The sequence below is a fragment of the Cyprinus carpio genome, chromosome B11 (genome assembly GCF_018340385.1).
Source record: "Cyprinus carpio isolate SPL01 chromosome B11, ASM1834038v1, whole genome shotgun sequence".
Taxonomy (NCBI): domain Eukaryota; kingdom Metazoa; phylum Chordata; class Actinopteri; order Cypriniformes; family Cyprinidae; genus Cyprinus; species Cyprinus carpio.
The window spans coordinates 1,448,047-1,467,567 of record NC_056607.1 but is presented as its reverse complement, the minus strand read 5'-3'; the positions used below and the strand labels follow the sequence as shown (position 1 = coordinate 1,467,567).

The following is a 19,521-nucleotide window of genomic DNA, read 5'->3' as shown; positions in this document are numbered from 1 at the left end:
CAGCGTTGCCATTCTGCCCAAAGTGTACATGTGTTCGTGATGTACATGAATGACGTGACATGCACCTGTAATAATACGCCGATTAGAAAAGATGGCAAGGAAGAAAGCATCACATTTCTGGGGAAAACACAACTCGCTGCCACCAGTCTCAGCTCCTTACCCTCATCCAGACACTGCGAGTTGAACATGACGTCAGCGTAGGCAAACGAATTGCCATCACATTTCTGTGACGCTAAAAAAGCAAGGAATACAACCATACAAAATGTTTGCATTAGACGTAAATAAATAAAAACAGTGGCCAGTAACACACCTGCTCTTTCTGCGTCCATCATTTGTGGTGTGCAGTGGGGTATGTGAATAATGGCAGTAAAAAATTAACCACAATTCTTAGCGAATATGTAAATTGCATGTAAACGGAAGTGAAGAGCTTTGCTCTTGACATGTAAACATCCTAATGCGATTAAGTCCTTACTCTGATTATTGGAAATAATCACATTATTCGTGTGCATGTAAATGTATAGTCTATGTTTTGAGATTCAAATGTTTGGACACACCAGGCAGCTCCCTAAATTGTTTAGTTGAACACAGCCAAAATGCTGTCTAGGTAGGATGCTTGTTAGAGTCTGGTGCTAATTTGCAGTCCTGCAGTGTAATACAGCAGCACGGGAGTGACTGTAGTTTAGCATTCTTGACTAAAATAACTGCTGGATGAAATATTCTCCATCTCTACAGCAACTATGTGTGATTCTGAAGAAAGAAAGACAGGTGAGGCACAGCGATGTGCCCTTTGTCTGACTGGCATAATCTCTATAAATTCACTCCTCTGCTGTGCCTGAAAGAAACCTTTCTATTTGTTCTCATTGTTGAGAAGCAGCTGTGTGAGGGGATTGTCATTCACTGTATTTTGACAGGCTAAGAACAGACTCTTTCATTTAGGAAAGTAAGTATGACTTCAGTCACGTGTGCAGAGGACTTTAATTGGATAACTGCATATGTTATCTTGCACGCTCTGAAAGGAGTTTTATACTGTGACAGTCAAAGTGAATTCAATTAAAAGACAGAAAGGCGCTTTCAGAGAAACGCTGATTGATGACGTTTAATTTCATTCTGTTGAATGTCTTTGTTAGTTGCACAATGGAAGAATTAAATAACACAATAACTCAATTAGCTTTACTGTGGTAAAATCACTGCAATGCACAGGCTCAAGTGGCTTAGCAATACTATAAAAGACACCAATAAATAACAATGTGTTTATAATAATGATAATCATTTTGGTTGTGTGTGCATGACCGTGTACAATATCTCAACCTCCACTAAAGATCACTGTTGACATCTCTACCATGTCCATAATCTCCATGAATACTAATAGGCCACAGTGCAAACATGTCAGGCTCTGCCTATAGAAAATCCATGAGTTCCCACCAAAGCATGCAGAAATAGTTGGGTCTGAATACCTGAATCAATGCGAGGAAGCTGATGGCCTTTTGAAAGCAAGCGCCGCTCGTTCAGCTCCTGATGGAGCCAGTGAACAGACTGAAGGGAAATCATTCTGAGAAACAAATCAATACATATAATTGCAATATCTCCCTTGCTGATACTGTTTGGGAGTTTTTAATTAGAGGTCATATATTTCTCACCAAACAACCAAGCCATTTCAAGAATAAAGTAAGCTTAAAGCCATTAGCATTGACAACACTGAGATTACTGCCATATTGAACTCTGTCATATTAGCTTGGTTATTTAAAAAAAGCTAAATAACTATGTAGACTTTTCAAGAGTAAGTTAGAGTCCCCAAAGCAACTAGGCAGATAGATGCTGGAGACGTTTTAATATTTGGTATTTTTGAGTTTGAATTGAATAGCTTTTGAATTGATTAGCAAATTAGGATGTGATCAGTGATATTGGCCCGAGAGGTAAGAGGACCGCTGCATTAGAAAATTCACAATGAAGACGCAGCCAGCAACAGAACAGGATCAGTGTGACTACACATGATAGAGTTTCAGCTATTGTCTATCAGCCGCTATCTTGCTCTGTTGGCTGACACGTCAGACTCATTGTGTCGCATCTTTGTATGTCTGTGCCAAACGTGCTCATTTTCCAGAGCTCAAGAGGTCATTTCCATTGGAAACCACTGACTTACAGTACAATGACTAACTGACATCTCCTAAACATTTTACAATGGGACTTGCTGCTTCACATTTATCTTTGTAGAGCAGATGACATCCACAGACCTGTACGCATGTGGTTAGAATGAACCAACAAAAAGTGTCAAGATTTGTGTGAATGATTAAAACTGCTAAAATATGAGTGATTTCTTGATTTGTCTATTATCAGCAGACCGTAACCAGATGTTCAGATATGATGATCCTTCTGCAGTGCAACCTGCTTCATCTTCATCAAGGTCCCACCAAATTTGAATTTATTGGAAATAATTTTTTTTTTGTTAAATGAAGAACCAAAGCTAAAATAAGCTAAAGTCCCTCCCACAATTATACGTATAAGTAATCATAAATATCTGACATTAATACTGGATATTTTAATCTCTTTTGATCTGGTTTGAAACCATCTTGGCCTCTCAGTTCATTCATTCTTTAGAGTGAATTGTCTATTATTAACTATACTACTGTTAAACACTTCATTTGTGACCCTGGACCCCAAAAGCAGTCATAAGGGTCAGTTTTTTTAAATTGAGATTTATACATCATCTGAAAGCTGAAAAAATAAGCTACCCATAGGGGTTGTTACGATCGGACAATATTTGGCCGAGATACAACTATTTGAAAATCTGGAATCTGAGGGTGCAGAAAAAAATCTAAATATTGAGAAAATCGCCTTTAAAGTTGTCCAAACGAAGTTCTTAGCAATGCATATTACTAATCAAAAATTAAGGAAATTTACAGAATCTTCATGTAGCATTATCTTTACTTAATATCCTATTTATTTTTGGCATAAAAGAAAAATCAATAATTTTGACCAATACTTTTTGGCTATTGCTACAAATATACCTGAGCTACTTATGACTGCTTTTGTGCTCCAGCGTCACATTTGTGCAAGCATTTAATAGTACGAATAATATTGTAAACATTATTTTTTCTACTGTACATGAAGGTGTTGGTAAAGAGAAAGGAGCTCTGAAAATGTTGAACACATTCAAGCAGAATATTTCCTTCATACGTGAAGGAGTTTTTGTTCAGTTCTCAAGAAGCAGTGATGGTGTGAATGCAGCTGTGGCCAGGCAGGAAGAGGATGGTGAGGTCATCATGTGTGGACAGGAAGTGATCGCTCAGTGAGTAATCAGGGCTGAGGAGGCTCTCACAGTCATTTACAGAATCAGAGGCATAGGATTCATGATTCTGAGCTCAGACCTCTCATGTTGTTTGGTCTGGAATCTGGTAATTCAATGTGAGATCACACACATAAACACTCTCAAGCCCATATGAAGACATAAGGTTGCTTTTTTGGTACCACACAGGTCAAGATTAAGTACATAAATATGGTTAAATACAATATTAGTACACAGGTTATGCAAGAATAGAGCTGTGTGTTTCATAATCTTTCATGATGATAATAAAGTGATGATAATAAAGCTCCAAGATAATATGCTCCAGCAGCTGTCTGTGGTTGAAGACATACACAGATATCTGTATTGTTCTGAGCAGGGATGGATTGGGAGTAAAAAAAAAAAACATCCCTGGATTTTCTCCCAAATATGCCCTCCACAACTCCAAACAGGTGCCACTATCTCACAATATTACAGCAATCAATGTATCGCATTTATGGCAGATATCATCACAAAATCCATGGTGACCCTGCTGGAAAAAAAAAACATCACGGAAATTCTAGGCCTAATAGTTTCCACTACAAATACCATTACAAACATTACAAACCATCAACTTTTAACCATTAAAACCATTTTAAATAATGGTTTCCTGTAGTGTGTTTTGGGACGTTTCATTAGGATTTAGTGGTTTTAACAAAAGCTGTCAACAACACTTAATTTGACACTTTTTCTTTGATGATGAACCAGCCAGGCCTGATGCACAAGCATTGTGTTCCTGACATGCAGTGCAGGAGTGCAGCGTATGACCAGCTCTCAGCTGTGTGTGGATGCTGGGTCATAGAGATCACAAGCAAACATTGTGGGAAAAGGCTGATCATTGCTATTTGTCTTTGGGATTTCATACATCCACTCAAGAGCTCTGGAAAATCTCTGCTTATTTTTCATAGTATGGCTCTTTCCTGCTCTGTTTGTACACCCACGCCATCCTCAAGACATCTCCCTGGAACCACTTTGTCACTTGTATAAAAACTGATACAATATTTGTGTTGTGTACATACATTTTACATTCTACTTAAAGTTCATTGAATGAAATTACATTGTTGACTGTAGCCCAACACATATCTCAGCCTCAACTGCAGTAGATGTGAATCAAGCAAGTACACTGTACACAGAATATACTGTAAAATGTGGGATAAATGATGGATAAAAAAGCAAATGTGGGATAAAAGCTAATTTACTGAAGCAACCGTGTCAGTTTATCTTGCTTCTACAAGTCTTTGAGCTGTTTTATCATGACTTGTGTTTCAGGAGATTCATAACAGTGATGTGTAATGCTGCACCGGGTGTGCCATCCAGCAAGTTTACTGCAACAGAAAAGCCACACATATGGAGCTGATTACATGATGCTGATGTCAAAATGTATTAGTTTATAAATCATACATTATGAGAAAAGTGTTTTGAGCTTATAATATAGTATTGTGTAAGGAACCACATCAAATTAGGTCTTTATTAATTGATAATATGTATCTGTAAACATGATTTGTGTGAAAATGAATAAAAGTTTTTTTTTTTTGTTTTTTTTTTAATAAAAGTGTTTTACTGTGTTCTTTTCAGATAGAAACTGCAGTGTATTGTACTGCATGTAGGTCTATAGGTACACTGACCCACTTTATATTAGGTGGCCTTAACTACTACTTACATATAAAAATAAGTACAATTAACTTATTGTGTTCATATTGTATTTCAAAACTCTTTTGCTGTTTTTGAGGTGGGATACGGGTAAGTTTAGGGACAGGTTTGGTGGTATGGGTAGGTTTAAGGGTGGGTTAAGGTGTGATTATATATGTAATTACTGAAATTAATTACAGATGTAATTACATGCAGGTGTTTTTAAAATGTAAGTACAATGTAAGAACATGTATGTACACAATAACTGAATTGTACCAAATAATTTATTTAAATGTAAGAACACAGCCTAGTAAGGCCAGTTAATATGAAGAGGGACTGGTACATTTTTGGACTTTGGCAGAATTGTGCCAGTGAGCCTCTTTAGTTTGTAAAAAGTGGGACCAAAGCTTTAAATACAAGTGTGCTTATCTACTTCAGACCTCGAGTGATTCCCAACAAAATACTCTTTCCACTTCTACTTCTAAGTCAAAATTGTCCAGTGTGCTTTTGCTAGAATTATGTTGCCATGAGATTAACTGATTTTTACTCTTGCTTTATAATGTTATGCCTAAACAACTATCATTAATCTTTAAAAGGGCTTTCATGCTAAATATAAATGGAATGCTTATATATCAAAGTACACCTTAAAAGAACACTGCCAACAAATAAACAAAATACAGTAAAGTGTGAATGACCTCTCAAATGGTATTTACATACTAAAACAAGTGTGCTTAGTGTGCTGCATACTAATCATTTGGCGTTTAAAAGATTTCTGCTTTGATTACATTTGGCTTCGTGGTACAGAGGAACAGCTGAACGACTCTCTTGGTAATATTAAATATAACCTAGCAGAACACCGTACTGTTCTGCCAATAAAGATGGAGCAGTGCATTTAAAGGACGTGCTCATCATTTCAGATTAAGACATGGTGCATTATGAAATCATTCTGCATTATCACAACAAGCAACAAGGTTTTTTTTTTTTTATATATATATATTCAGACCTAAATATTTAATAGAAAAGAATCACTAAATATTAGAAATGCCACTGTTGTTCGGACATGTAAAAGTACTTTTTAATGGCATGCAAAAGGTAATAGTTCAGAGCAAACCAGAGCACCTTACACACTGAATATCTCACAGGTCAGCATAATTTCTGTAATCACATCTCGATCCAACAGGTTCATGCTGTCACACTATACAGTCAATGGCAACAAACTATTACAGACTTTTCAACAAAAATGCAATAATTCATGACACAGCAAAAATGAGGAAAAGTTAACAATATTGTTCTAATGGCAAAACAAAGTTTTGATGTTTCTTTAAGTAGCAGAAACATTATATCTGTACACTACAGCGGTGTTCCTGTAACCTAAACAGCAGATCAATGTTGCTGTCAAACACCAAGATCCCCTGGGTTCAGTTCCCAGGAAATGTATGAACTGATGACATGTATACCATGAAATGCAATGCAAGTAAATTTGAACAAAAATGTCTGCCAAATGAGAAAAAAAGAAAAAAAATGTGAATGTAATCAATTGCATCAAATTACAATCTATCTAGAGAACACCACAACTGAAACTAGCTCTCTCTCTCTCTCTTGATTTTAAGATTTAAGAACATGCAAAACCACAGAGAGAAAACAAGAACTTGTGTTACTGGACTTTGCAACAATCCCTACAGCTCACCATACAGTGTGCATCTGACACAACAGCTACCACAGAACTTCAACAGCCCAGAGTCTCGTGTGCAGTAATATCACCCAGCTTAAATAAAACTTCACCTCTAGATACTAGAATATCTCGCTCTTGTAGCACTTAGTACAGTAAAAGAGCAGTAATGCCTTCATTTGACTGCATGCTTTATTTCGACTCAAAATATGGAACAATTATATCAAACAGATGGAAAGTTAACACAGGTAAGCAATGAAATGAAACCAGCAATTAACTGCAGTCAGAAACACAGCTCTGAGAAAGAGTCAAAGTCTTCCATCAGATCACCAACATATCAATAAATATCACATCTTAGAGACAGCAGGATTTGCGATAAATATGTGATTCCGCAGCGCTGCTCTCGTTCTCACAATGAAAACACAACTAATAGCGCAATAATGAAAACGCATAAAAACATAAGTAAAGTCATAATGCGGCTCGTCGGCGGATATTGCTGACTTTATTCATTTAATTTCAGACATCATCTATATTTAGCCTCGACCAGTTATTTTCTGATGTACTCGTGAGGGTTTGTGTTCGTTCTCTCTCTCTTTTGCTCGTGAGGGTTTGTGTGTGTATCTTCAGTGATGCTGTCAGTGATCGTGTGATCGCGGCGTCGGTCGCGGTAAAGCCGTGTAAACTCACCTCGTTCGGTGTTCGGCGTGTGTTTGGAGCTCCAGCGCAGTGAGTTTGCTGGAGATCCGGGGGTTGAGAGTAGATTGAAGTGACTGAGATTTTTCCATTACGTCTCTTATATGTTACCCCGAGGGGGAAAGCAAGCAGCTCTCACTGCACATGGTGAAGTTTACATTCATTCACTGAGACACATGCCCTTCCCTCCTGAAACACCTAAAGATAACAACTACTGCTGTCCTAAAAAGTTCACGCTAAATGCGTGAAGATATCAGTAATATATGCAGGGCGTTTCTACTTAATTTAAATAAATAAATAATAAAACAATTCCAACTTTTTTGTTTAAAATTTCATTTAACTTTTTTTCTCGCGCTAAACGCGTGAAGATTAACATCAAAAACATATGCAGGCCTTTCCGCCACTGAAAAAAAAAAAAAAAAAAAAAACCTTTGCACAAGGACATTAAAAAAAGCACTTTAAAGCGTGAAGATTAAAGGGTTAGTTCACCCAAAAAATTAAAATTAGGCTGTGTTTTACTCACCCCCGAGGCGTCCTAGGTGTATGACTTTCTTCTTTCAGATGAATCCAGTCGGAGTTATATTAAAAATTGTCTTTGATCTTTCAAGCTCTGTCATTGCAGTCAGCGGGTGTTGTAGTGCTTCAGTCCAAAAGAAGTGAAATAAAAAGCGCCCATCCATAAAAAGAAGTGTCTCACACGGCTCCGGGGGGTGAATAAAGGCCTCCTGTAGCGAATCAATGTGTTTTTGTAAGAAAAATATCCATATTCAAAACATAATAATCACTTTATTATTATTATTATTATGAATATAATAATATATATATATATTATATATATTAATATTATATAATAAGATCAAAGATCTTAGACAATTTAAAAGATCAAAGACAATTTTTTTTTATATAACTCAGATTGGATTCATCTGAAAGAAGAAAGTCATGTACACCTTGGATGCCTCGGGGGTGAGTAAAACACAGCCTAATTTTCATTTTTGGGTGAACTAACCCTTTAACATATCAATATCATATGCAGGCCTTTCCATCACAAAAAAAAAAAAAACAACTGCATCTTTGGTAGCACTTTATTTTACAGTCCTGTTCCTCATGTACATACTATGTACTTATTTTAGTAATTACAATAACTATGTAATAACTAGGTACTAACCCTGAACCTACCCCTAAACCTAACCCTACCCCCATGTAGTTACCTTGTATTACCATAACTTTCTTAGATAAATACACTGTAAGTACACTATAAGTACATGTAAGTACACATACTGTAAAATAAAGTGCAACCGCATCTTTTTTATATAACAATTTATTTCACGATTTTTTCTCACAATTTTATATCTCACAATTCTGACTTTTTTTCTTGCAATTCTAAATTCTTTCCTCAGAATTGCGAGTTAGCTCTGATTCTGATGGGGAAAAAGACTCTTTTCCTACAATTGCAGGTTTATATCTCGCAATTCTGAGAAAAAAAAAAAGTCAATTGCGAGGAAAAAAATTCTGAATTTTGAGATAAAAATTGCATTTACCTTTTTTTTAATCCAGTGGAGGAAATGGGCTTAAAGTTACACAATAATTTCCATGTATAGAATTAGATAAACATGTATAGTTTCTGCTAAATTTAGATTGTTTCTATAGCTTACAAAAGTCGCGTTCCTCTGAACAGGCCCCTTAGCCCCTGCTGGTAGATGCTGTAATTACACCATTAAAATGACAAAAACATCTCTCCAGTGATGGCTATTCAAAGGCAGCTATTTCTTTTGGAAGTATTTAATTAAGTATATAATTTATGTTTTACCAGTGACTGATTACTTGTGGAGGCTCTTAAAGTGAGAGTAATTATTTATTTATTATCAGTTCCAGAAACATTCTGATGACACACTTCTAATAAGATGAATGTCTTCTGTTTCTTTCACAAATGTCTGTTCTGGGAGTGTGTTTGCTGAGTGGGTACAAATCCCGTGAAAAGAGCAGATTGCTTTATGGCAGAAACAAATGCTGTAATAATTGCGACAGTGGTATACAGTGATTTTCACTCACTTAACTGTAGGGGGCTCCAAATTCACAAACATACACACATCCACATAGTTGCTTTAAAGGTGTCAGAATGTTCTTATATTTTTTGTTTGTTGCATTTGATGACTGATCATTCACGTGACACTTGTTTCTTATATCATTTTCATCTGAATATCATTTTTCATCCTGTTTAGTCTTTTGCAAAATTCTTTTAACTACAAACAAACAAAACAAAACAAACAAACAAAATGAGTGATATTCTCCAGGAAGTGGCATCATGTATTGGAGGGATAGAGAACCATGTAAACAGAGACCATCAATGGGATTTGTAATGGTTTTACTGATTATAATGGGAATTGTGTTGGTTTTAATGGAAACTGTAATGAACCCTGTTGGTCTCTACTGGTAGTTTTGTCGTCTTCTATTGGTGGTTGTTAAAACCAGTAAATCCTAATGGAGTATGTCCCAAAACACACTACAGCAAACCATTTTTTAATGGTTTTAATGGTTAATAATAGCTGATGGTTTGTAATGGTATTTGTAATGGAAACTATCAGAAATTCTGTGATGGTTTCTATTGTTTTTTGTTTGTTTTAAGCAGGGATCAGTATTATCAATGGATCTGAAGAACTCTGGGATGTTTTGCTGGTGTAGTTGGTGTGTTTCACTTCAAAACCTGCATCCTGTTTGATCAAATGCAACAAATTAGTTTGATAATATCAACATTTAAAAAAATCATAAAATATGAAAATGGATTTGAGACTGAATCTCCCAGTAAACAATAATTAACTTTGGCTCTTTATCAACATACTGTTCATTTTCATGTCCTTGTGTCATTCAAAAAGTACTGAATGAGATTAACGACCCACTAAAACCTAAAATGTAAGTGGACAAAACATCAGGCATACTAAACAATCAGCACAAGAAAAATAATAGAATAATAGCAGTAGAATGCAGCATGTAATGGAGGAGTTAATGAGCATCAGAAGGCTCTCAATCCGTCATGGAATGCGCTCACTGAACTGAGTGTGGAGGAATTAAAGTTGTTTCAGGAGGTGAAGCAGGTGTTAATCTATGTTTCTCATTCCAGTAACGCTGTGAGCCCCATCTGTTACGGTCAGCTCGTTTCAAACCGCTACATAAAATATGGGTCAAACACCATTGTTCAATCAAAACTATTTATTTTATTGTTGATTAACCAAATATAATAATTACCCCAAATAACAAACATAAGTCTAGGAGAAAAATAAGAACAAAAGAGGGAAAATATAACAAGTCTATAGAGAGCATTCTAACAGGTTGCATTTCTGAATGGTTTTCCAGTTGTACAGTAAATGATAAGAAAGCACTCCAGAGGGTTGTCTTGCGAGCACAGAGGATAATCAAAGTTGACCAGCATTAGAAGATATCTATAGGTTACTCTGTTTAGCGAAGGATCTACACATCCATGCCACCACATGTTTGAACCTCACTGTAAGACATTCTATGCCCGTACTTCACGTTTGAGGAACTGCAGTTTTATTTCCAGAGCCATTAATGCTCTGAATCAAGCTAACAAACTATTTTAGAGGTGTAATAGTGACTCAAGTTTAGGGGGACATTGTTTTATAGTATTACTTATTTAGTCAGTTATGTCTGATTATACATTAGATTGTTACTTTATTTTTAATTGGATTTCGTGTGGAGTTGGCATGTGAAATTTTGTTGGTGGGTACAATGAAAGTGGTATGCATATAAATACAATTAAAGCAATTTAATTCAATAAATTCATTACTTCAGACTTATGTGCCTCTAGAAGCTTGTGTTCTGAAAGTGAACGTCGTATTTGTTTTCTTTCTTTATTTGTTTGACCCTCTAACTCTAGCACTCTCTATTCTAATCCTATTCTTAAAAAACTTGCCCCTTGCACTCTATTCATTTACTAACTGCTTGTTTTCTAACACTAGCCATTTTCTTTTTGTAATCTATCTGTTTTCTTTCTATTTATTATACAATTAACAAAAGCAAAAAAAGACCTCTAACACTAGCTTAACACTTGCTATGTGAACTGTGTTAAGCTAACTGAGACATGAATTTTTGTTGTTTTTGATTGCTTCCATTGTCCTCACTTGTACATCGCTTTGGATAAAAGTGTCTGTTAAATGACTAAATGTAAATGTAAAAACTGGAAAGAAAATATATTAATATTAAATATCACTACATTAGTTAATTCAGTTCTATGCAACAGAATCAAACATTACCTTTTTTGACTAATTATCCAACTCAGAGCAGATCAGTGAACGAGAGGGTTATTTTATCAGTGTTGCCATGTTACAGCACAGTAGCGCTATGCAAACAAAAACAAGTATACTTCATACAAACTTCCTGTTGGCGTGTTATACACATTATACACATTATTGAGCAGAGCAGAAAGTGAACCCTGCACGCTGAACTGCTGGCCATTTACAGCCAATAATTTTCAGCGGCCGAAGTTTTGGTCTCCCTGCTTAAAACTGTAGTGCTCACGGTGTAAGATGCTGAAAAACATTAAGCTCTGGAGCTGCTGTAGCTGCCACCAATCTCACTGATACACCAAACTAAAACATGTGCTTTTATTTCCAGATTGATTAAGTTATTATTCCTATTTATTTTTAGAGCAACTGCTTTAAGAAATGTGCTTCATTCCCATTAAATCATTTTCCATTTGTGTCATGTTGAGTCAAGAGAATCATGATTTGGCAACTATTGGCTAAATTTACTAACAGTTTTCACTCTTTTGGTGTTAGAAACTACTGGAAATACTGAAACTGAGATTATGTATCATCTGAAAGCTGAATAAATCATCTCTCCAGTGATGTGGGGTTTGTTAGGAGGACAATATTTGTCTGAGATACAACTATTTGAAAATCTGGAATCTGAGGGAGCAAAAAAATCTAAATATTGAGAAAATCATCTTTAAAGTTGTTCAAACGAAGTTCTTAGGAATGCATATTACTAATCAAAAATTAAGTTTTGATATATTTACGGTAGGAAATGTACAAAATATCTTCATGAAACATGATCTTTACTTAACATCCTAATGATTTTTGGCATAACAGAAAAATTGATAATTTTGACCCCTACAATGTATTTTTGGCTACTGCTCCCAGGGACACATTTGGGATAAAAAGGCATGGGCAGTTATTTCTTCAGCTGAGCTTATTGCATATGCAATTGTAGGAGTTTCTTTTTCAGACACAACATTTATGGGAGCAGTATTTAAATGAGAATCAGTTTGCTGATATTTGTGCCATTATTTAATTATTTAAAAACAGCACTGCGCTTACAGTGGAAGTCTTTCAAGAGAAGTTAGTTAACAGCAGAAATGTACAGCTCATATTTTGGTTAAATATTTATATTAATTCTTCCATAAAACTGTATTTTGACCCTTGTCTCAGTGTACCAGCTCCAGACTTCCACAGTAAGTCCGTCACTGTAAACACAATTGAAAGCAAAGGTTTTAGAGGACGCTTGAAGATGCTCAAGAGCTGGATCAGAAACACTGCAAATGAAGGCTGAGGAGCGTGGTACAGTGGCAGATTTGGGTCCATGTGGGAGTCTCTCAATAGTTTAATTATTAGTGATGGCTGAGTAGAGCGAGTGTGTAGCAGATGGCGGACTGGCCGCTCTGTGCTCCTCCAGTGACTTCAGAGAGAGCGAGTGGTGAGCAGACAGATGGTGAAGGTTTGTTTAATATTCACTCCGCCACAGTGGCAGCAAAAGACCAAGTCGCTGGGATTCAGGGATGAGCCGCTCGACTGACGGACGGGGTGATGGCAGATGGGACAGATGATGTTTCTGCAGAGAATCCAAGGATTCCTGTGTGTTTTAGTCCGGCGAATCAATGAGAAAGCTAAAAGACGCATCCTTCTACAGCTCCAGATGTGTCACAGGTGAAGCGCTGCTGCACACCTGCAGTCAGACAAACCTGATCTGACCATTTCATGCCATCGAAAGGCTTTTTAAGCACCTTACGCCATGAGTGCTGCAGTTTTAAGTAGGGGTGTGCGATATATATCGTCTGCGAGACTATCGTAATTGTTGTTTTAATGATGTGCGATTTGACATTATTGATTATTTTACAATAGTTCACACATTACATGAAGTCTAGACTAGTGCGCATTTAGAGTGTGTTCTTTCACTGTATGATTCAATCTATAAAAATACATTTACAATGATCACAAATTCAAGACATGGGGGCAGAAAATGTAAATATTTATACCACTTCATATAGTTAATTGTTTTTTTCTTCAAACATTACCATGATTACCAATGTGATTTTACAACAGTTCAATAAACAAAAAGTTAATTAAGAGACTTAACGCTTAACGACTTAATTGCGCTATTTCGACAACAAAAATAACTCCAAACAAAGCCACAGCGACTTTTCACAGCGTTTTGCATCTTTGAGCAACATGACGGTGTTTTGTTCCTGAATGAATTGACCGTTTAAATGATTCGGTTCAATAGCAATGATTCAATTAACAGTGACTTGCTGCCACCTACTGGCGGTTTCAGTTTCATATTCATAGATTCAGATCAATGTATTTTTTTTATTGAGATAATTTCAAATATCAGTATTCAATGTTTTATGTTTAATATATCAAAACATTATTTATGCATTTGTAACTGCAGGTTAAATGCATTCATCTTCTGCATTAAACAGTGTAAATGTAAGAATATGATTCAAAAGATCATGCACTTTTAGAAAAAAAATGGCGTTGTAAAGGTAAAAATGCCCATAAAAGGTAAAAAATAAATTTAAATGTATAGAAAAAGATTAATTTCTATCAGTATGAACTGACCACCACACAAAATATGAAGAATATCAAAAGTTTTAGGAGTCAGCTGTCCACGGTAGTCCTTAAGATATCAGCACAATAACACACATAGCAAAATATTGTCTAATTATCGTTATTGATAAAATCAATAATAATACCTAAAATTATTTTTGTCAATATTGCACACCCCTAGTTTTAAGACAGTGTGAACAGAGCTGGAATCAACTTTCACATGGATTACCATTAACCCTCTAGGGTCCAGCATCTGGTGCAATTAAATTTATGAGTTTTATTATATATATTTGGTTTTTTTTGCTGATAGGGTGAACATGTTTTAGCTATTTTAGTGGAAACAGATAGGCCTATATTTATTGCCATGTAAATACAATTATCTGATTCTGCGCGTCACTGTATTTTAAAAAGGAAACATGCTAATCTTACTGTTTTCTTTAAGTTGTATCCTTCAAATACAGTGGTATTTTTCATGCCTTCAGACGACATCAACACCTCTGTGCAGCTGTGGCTGTACAGTAAGATATTATCATTGGACTTATTCAATCTGGACAATAGACCATTCCACCAATCCATCAGTGTCCGCCACAATATCAAAGTAAGTGCGCATCACTGTTCTATCTAAAAATATTTTCTCATAGCATGAGATCAGCAGTTTACTTTAAAGATAAATCATTTTGCACCTATAGCACTCCTCGCCGTCATTAAAACATAACATACCACGGGAAAAGTGATCAAGTGCATCCATTACAAAGAGTCTAAATGAAAATAATTTTGGTTTAACTTCTGTGTAAAGTCTTTATGTAACTTCAGTGCTCATCTCCATTAATGAGAGTGCAATATTTAATGTTAATGTGTATGTCGACATGAAAACAGTTTAAGTTTAAAATCATTGTTTACTTCATTACTTTCCTCCATTCAGGGTAAAAAGTCTGTACGCATGGGTCAGAGTTTGCGTGAAGGTGCGCATCAAGTTTGTTTTTTATAAATCTCACCTTTTGCGTAGGAAGTGGCGTACACCTCATTCAGGGCAGGTTTTGTGCGTACGCAACGGTTATAAATGAGGCCCCTGCTCTCCACTAACCCACAAAACAGGTTGTGAAGGAACAAACTAGCAATATATAGGAAGCTAACAAATGGATGTTTTTTATTTTAAGTTCTGTTATTGTACGGTACTTTTTTTTTTCTGACCATAAAGTAACAAGCTGTAGTGACTCTGTCTGTTACAGGAGATTTCTCCAAGCAAAAACATGGATGCTGACTATGAGGGGCAGAATATGGCCAGCTGTCAATTTTATTGAAATTAGGTAATCCAAAATACATTTGATTTTATTTTATATTTACATTCATGCATTTGGCAGATGCTTTGATCCATGGGTTTTCAAAGCGTGGGGCGCATGGGGAAAAATTATAATAAATCATAAATATAATTAATGAGTTTAATTATTATATGTATTATTTATTATATTTAAATTTTATTTAAATTATACAAAAAAATAACAAGTCAAAAATATGAGAAACATTTTCACCCAGAAGGACGTAGCTGTGTATTCGCTGCTGTTTGGCAAGCCCACCAATACAGGCATACAGTAGTCAACGTTTGAAGTGGATCAAAAAAGTTCATCAAAGCTGTCCTAAGACAAGAACGCATTTTGGTTTAGGTTTTAGGACAGCTTTGATGAAATGTTTTGATCCACTTCAAATGTTGACTACTGTATGCCAGTTAACACAATGAAGCAGTTTCTGAGACCCTCCAATTCAAAGCCTTCAACTTCAGGGCTTAAAGCCAAAAGACGAGGATATAATGATCAGTATTTGAGTTTAGGATTTATGTGGACAGGACCAGCTGATGAACCACAACCTTTATGTGTCAACAGCTGTTAACATATGTGCGGTACGTGAAAAACATGGACATTCAAGAAGAGTTTCTATTTAGTAGACATGTGCCCACCCACACAACAGGTAAACACATTTTCAACAAATTGAACGAATTTGTGAGAAAGAATGATATAGACTGGGAACGCTGCTATGGCATAAGCAGTGATGGGGCAAAATCAATGACGGGCCGCCACAGTGGTCTCATATCGAGGGTTAAAAAAAGTAGCTCCAAGAGCCATGTGGACCCACTGCACAATCCATAGACAAGCCTTAGCTGCCAAGAAGATGCCAAACGATCTTCGGAGTGTCCTCGACAAAGCTGTAAAATTGTCAACCTGATAAAAGCACGACCTCTAAATGCTCGTCTTTTCCACATTTTCCGCAATGCATTGTGCGATGCAAACAGCTGAATCTGCACACCGAAGTCCGCTGGCTGTCTTGGGACAGAGTTCTATCATGACTTTTTGATTTGCGTGAGGAAGTACTATTTTTTCTGTCAAATGTTCATCCCCACTGGCGCAGCACATGAGTGATTCTAGCTGGGTCACAAGGTTGGCTTATATGTCGGACATATCTGAACGCCTCAACATGTTTACGTCAGTGCAGGACAGGGACTGCAATGTGTTTTCGGCATTTGAGCAAGTGTCCTCGTTCCAGCGAAAGCTGGATCTATGGGCCAGTCGTGTGGAGAAAGGATGCTTGGACATGTCTCCTACGCTGGCTGTCTTCATGCAAGAGGCAGGGCCGACAGTGGTTCCTATTCAGCCTTTGGTCGCTGAACACCTAAGGTGTCTGTGTCAGCGATTCACACACTATTTTTTCAACAAGACAATCCAGGATGAGTGGATTCGCAATCCATTCAAGTTCAAGCCAGCAAAAAGTGGTGCACTGTCCATACAAGACGAAGAGGCTTTGATTGATCTGACTAGTAATTATGAACTGGAGCAAATGATTACACACTCTCCCATTGGACATTTCTGTCTGTTCAAAATGAATTTCCTGAACTCACACAAAGAGCACTGAGGAAACTTTCACCATTCGTTTCAATGTATTTGTGCGAATCAGGATTTTCTGCTGTGATGGTTTCTTTCTGTATTTTTTTAATTGTTTTTGTGAACTTTGCAGTTTCTGAGTCACTAACCAAGTCTTGCATACGAGAAAACAAATGCAGAGGAAACAAATGCATACCAATTATGTAAGCAAATTAATAAAGATATTTCAATTTTGGCATTGTTTAAAGTTCTTTCCCCACTCTCTTTTACAGATCATCTGACTGTTTTGACTGGGATGGACAGTTCTTACAATTTTAAATTGCTAAAATAATTGTTTGTTTTTTTTTCATATCGAACCATATTTTTGTTTCATTATTATTAGTTTTGAAAACGTTATTTTAACCTGCTTGTTGTTACTCTGAAAATAATTGCACTTTTCATGTCAACACAAATAATGATGAAAGTGAGTTAACAGTCTGACATTGTTCTCTGTGTTTATCTTTGTGTGTGTGTGTGTGTGTGTGTGTGTGTGTGTTGGGGGGGGTGGGGGGGCATTGGGTAAGTTGTGTCAAAAGGGAGGCCCACTGTCTAACACTTTGAAAACCCCTGCTTTAATCCAAAGCAACATGTGCTGCATAGGTACACATTTTATTGAGTTAAGTTACCTAAACAGTATTTTCAAGTACTTCTTTTGTTTTTTATTTTCTAGTTTGTGGTCTGGATCATGTCATCTGCAATACATTCCAGTTGGAGCCTTTTCTTGTGATTCCCTGGGAATCAACCCCATTATTTCAGCAATTTAACAATAAGCTCTCAATGTCAAATGCAGAAATGTTAATCCATGCATTTATGACCTCAAGGTTAGATTATTGTAATGCTCTATTGGGTGGTTGTTCTGTACGCTTAGTAAACAAACTCCAGTTAGTCCAAAATGCAGCAGCTAGAGTTCTTACTAGAACCAGGAAGTATGATCATATTAGCCCGGTCCTGTCAACACTGCACTGGCTCCCTATCAAACATCGTATAGATTTTAAAATCTTGCTTATTACTTATAAAGCCCTGAATGGTTTAGCACCTCAGTATTTGAACGAGCTCTTGTTACATTATAGTCCTCCATGTCCACTGCGTTCTCAAAACTCTGGCAATTTGATAATACCTAGAATATCAAAGTCAACTGCGGGAGGTTAGTGTCCAAACTCTGGAATAACCTACCTAACATTGTTCGGGAGGCAGACACACTCTTGCAGTTTAAATCTAGATTAAAGACCCATCTCTTTAACCTGGCTTACACATAACACACTAATACTTTTCTAATATTCAAATCCGTTAAAGGATTTTTAGGCTGCATTAATTAGGTAAACCACCGGGAACACTTCCCATAACACCCGATGTCTGTATCGAAGAAGCATCTACAGAGGGTCACTGTTTCTCACCAGAGGGTAACCGTATCCAGATCCGTATATCCAGCCCAGATGGTGGATTAGCACCTAGAAAGGACCTCTACAGCCCTGAGAGACAGCGGAGACCAGGACTAGAGCCCCAGGATACAGATCCCCTGTAAAGACCTTGTCTCAGACGACCACCGGGACAAGACCACAGGAAACAGATGATTCTTCTGCAGAATCTGACTTTGCTGCAGCCTGGAATTGAACTGCTGGTTTCGTCTGGCCAGAGGAGAACGACACACTATTTTCCTGTTTAATCATGGATAGCATCTTTGACACAATCTGCATTGTAAAAAGCGCTATATAAATAATGGTGACTTGACTTGGCTCCACTGTTTGCAAGAATGCATTATAAGGAATGGGGTTTTATTGTTTTTTGATTGGTTTTTTTATTATTTTTTTATATTAATTGTGGATGCTATATAAAGGTATATAGTGTTTTTATTAATCTCAAAGTGCTCACAGCACAAAGTCTGGCAGTTGAGGCAAATTCTGTAAACACTTGTTTGAATTTTTTTTTTCTTCTTGTGCTTGCAGGTTCATTCTGAGAAAGCTCTTCTGATTGGCCAAACTAAAATATAAAGACAAATTTAATTAGTCTATTCTACTTAAGTTTTAATGTGAAGTAGATATCAAACCCAACTTTGCTTTAAAACGCATCGCAAGATCTTCTCCTTCGTGAAAATATACGTTTCAGTACATCAAATATGGTCAACGAGGGTTCAAATGCACCTGCTTGACCAATGAAGTTCTGGATTCATTTAGCATGTCTTAATAAACATTTTTAAACATCAATGTTATGATTCTACATTCTTTCAACTGAGGGACAGAAATCTTTCAGGTTTCATTAAAATATCTTCATTTGTCATTTGAAGATGAATGAGAGTCTTTTGGGTTTGGAACAAGATTATCAGCAGCACCGATCGTGATTATGAAAGTATTCTTTTAAGAAACATTTCTATCTCATCTGTTCTCTGTGTAAGCAAACACACACGGCACTGGATACACATGCTGCTTTGCCTATTCTGAAGATGATAACGATAAATGAATACTTCAAAGG

General features: G+C 36.5%; 1 protein-coding gene across 1 annotated transcript in view; it reads right to left on the bottom strand.

Annotated features, from left to right (window-relative positions):
* Window positions 1-7,476, bottom strand: part of LOC109050208 (plasma membrane calcium-transporting ATPase 2-like) — a 158,707-nt gene extending 151,231 nt beyond the window's left edge. The window contains exon 1 of the mRNA XM_042733524.1: window positions 7,305-7,476. The gene's annotated coding sequence lies outside the window, so the exon portion shown is untranslated. The remainder of the gene's footprint in view (window positions 1-7,304) is intronic.
* Window positions 7,477-19,521: the final 12,045 nt, after the last annotated feature.